The sequence below is a fragment of the Rhinolophus sinicus genome, linkage group LG01 (assembly GCF_036562045.2).
Source record: "Rhinolophus sinicus isolate RSC01 linkage group LG01, ASM3656204v1, whole genome shotgun sequence".
Taxonomy (NCBI): domain Eukaryota; kingdom Metazoa; phylum Chordata; class Mammalia; order Chiroptera; family Rhinolophidae; genus Rhinolophus; species Rhinolophus sinicus.
Genome location: NC_133751.1, coordinates 50017871 through 50020944, shown reverse-complemented (window position 1 = coordinate 50020944; position 3074 = coordinate 50017871). Strand labels below are relative to the sequence as shown.

The 3074-nt window shown below is 39.8% G+C and overlaps 1 pseudogene; it reads left to right on the top strand.

The window, feature by feature from the left end:
- The first annotated feature begins 272 nt into the window (after positions 1 to 272).
- On the top strand, positions 273 to 915 carry LOC141572327 (large ribosomal subunit protein uL30-like; annotated as a pseudogene).
- Positions 916 to 3074: the final 2159 nt, after the last annotated feature.

Sequence of the window (3074 nt, the reverse complement as noted above, 5' to 3'; positions counted from 1 at the left end):
AACTCGCCCCACCCCCACCTGCCCAGTGCTAGAAGTGGAACAGTAGCGGTGTCAGATCAGAAGAACAGAATATTTCCAGTTCTGAAAACTGTGGTCCGAAGACACAGATTCACAGCTCAACTAATTCTGGCAAAGGGGAGGGAGCTGGGTTTTTCTTTTCCGGCCGGTACCACGGAGGGTGCAGAAGAGAAGAAGAAGGTTCCTGCATGCCACAAACCCTTAAGAAAAAGCGGAGGAATTTTGCAGAGCTGAAGATCAAGTGCCTGAGAAAGAAGTTTGCCCAAAAGATGCTTCGAAAGGTGAGAAGGAAGCTTATCTATGAAAAAAGTGAAGTACTACCACAAAGAATACAGGCAGATGTACAGGACTGAGATTGGGATGGTGAGGATGGCAAGAAAAGCCGGCAACTTCTATGTACCTGCAGAACCCAAATTGGCATTTGTCATCAGGATCAGAGGCATCAATGGCATGAACCCAAGGATCCAAAAGATGCTGCAGCTTCTTCCCCTTCACCAGTTCTTCAATGGCACCTTTGTCAAGCTCAACAAGGCTTCCATTAACATGCTGAGGATTGTGGAGCCATACATCGCATGGGGGTACCCAAACCTGAAATCAGTAAATGAATTGATCTACAAGCGTGGTTATGGTAAAATCAACAAACAGCAAATTGCCCTGACAGATAACACATTGATTGCTCGATCTCTTGGTAAATATGGCATCATCTGCATGGAGGATCTGAATCATGAGATCTACACTGTTGGAAAATGCTTCAAAGAAGAAAACAACTTCCTGTGGTCCTTCAAATTGTCTTCTCCACGAGGTAGAATGAAGAAAAAGACCACCCACTTTGTAGAAGGGGGAGATGCTGGCAACAGGGGAGACCAGATCAGCAGGCTGATTAGGAGGATGAACTAAGGTATTTACAATGGGTATTTTTGTAATCTGGTCAGTTAATAAAATAAACAAACAGCAATTGTTTTCAAATTGAAAAAAAAAAAAAAAACCAGGGGAGGGAGCTGTGGAAGCGGGACCAGCTGTGTTGGTGGTCTCCGCCGTTGCTCTGGGCCACCTCTCACAACCCACCCCGCCCCTGTGCCCACCTATCTGTGCGGATCCCTGCAGGAGTAAACAGAACTGCTGAAACACACGGGCTCTGAATCTGGTGCAGGAGGAGCTTTGGAACTTCAAAAGCTCTCCACATCCCCACAGGGATGCGGTACCCTATGTCCCAAGTGAACTGTTCACAGAGGAGAAGCCTGCCTTCCAAGGAATCGCCCCATGGTGTGAGAAGCTGGAATAGTGCAGAGAAAACATAACACTATAGTGTGTGAGAGAAAAAAGGGCTGCAGTCAGAGAGAAAAATAAAACATTCTACCAACACGTATGGGAAAACAAAAGAAAAACCTCTTCCTATCAACCTGTTGTAGAACCCACTCCAGTAGATGTCTAGGAAGAGAAATAATAAATCATTAATTGCCATGAATAACCAAGGCAACAAGATAGCTCAGAAAGAAAATGAAAAGTCTCCAGAAAATGAACTTAAAGATAGGGAAATATGTGACTTAAATGACAGAGAATTCAAGATTACAGTTCTGAAAAAACTCAATGAGATGCAAGAAAACAGAGAAAGGCAGTTTAATGAACTCAGAAACACAATCAAAGAACAACATGAACATTTTACCAAAGAGATTGAAATTTTTAAAAAGAACCAAATGGAATTTCTGGACATCAAGAACTCAATAGAAGAAATGAAGAATGAAATAGCCAGCTTAGGTAGTAGAGTTGACCAGATGGAGGAAAGAATCAGTGACATCGAAGACAGAAACCTGGAAATGATCCGGATGGAAGAAGAAAGAGCCTCGAGACTTAAAAGAAATGAAAGAACTCTACAAGAAGTTTCTGACTCCATCAGAAAGAGCAATATAAGAATAATGGGCATACCAGAAGGAGAAGAAAGAGAGAAGGGAACAGAGAGTATATTCAAACAAATAGTTGATGAGAGCCCTAAAGACTCCACCAAAAAGCTGTTAGAAACAATCAACAAATACAGTAAAGTGGCTGGCTACAAAATCAACATACAAAAGTCCATTGCATTCCTATATACTAACAATGAAATCTCAGAAAAAGAAATAGAAAAAGCAATTACTTTTGCAATTGCAGCAAAAAGAATAAAATACCTAGGAATAAACTTAACCAAGTATGTGAAAAATGTGTATGCTGAAAACTACAAGACATTTTTAAAAGAAATCTAAGAAGACACAAAGATATGAAAGACATTCCATGACTCGTGGATTAGAAGAATCAACATAGTTAAAATGGCCGTATTACCCAAAGCAATATACAGATTTAATGCAATCCCCATCAAAATCCCAATGGCATTTTTTAAAGAAATAGAACAAAAAAATCATCAGATTTGTTTGGAACCACAAAATACCCCGAATATCCAAAGCAATCTTAAGAAAAAAGAACAATGCTGGAGGTATTGCACTCCCTGACTTTAGCTTGTACTACAGGGCAACAATAATCAAAACAGCATGGTATTGGCAGAAAAACAGACACGTAAACCATTGGAATAGAATTCAGAACTCAGAAATAAAACCATATATATATATATATATATATGGGCACATAATTTTTTTCTTTTTTTTTTTTTTCAGATTTTTTTAAAATTAGTTTCAGGTGCACAAGACAAAGTAATACTTAAACGTTTATCTTTTATATCCTTCACACTGTGTGAACCCCCTCCCCCATCCACTATCCCTCTGACATCACACAGAGCCATTTTCTCTATTCCTAATGCTGTACTCCGCTTCTTGTAAATATATACATACACACACACACACACACACACACACACACACACACATATATACACATATACATACAAACTTGTAGTTGACATTCATTATTGTTCAGCTTCAGTTTCAGGTGTACAATGCAGTGATCAGGCATCTACATCATCCCTGAGGTGGTCTCCCTAATGAGACAAGTGTCCATTGGATACCCTACAAAATCTTTACAACATTATTGATTACATTCCCCAAATTAATTTTCAGAACCCCATGGCCATCTTG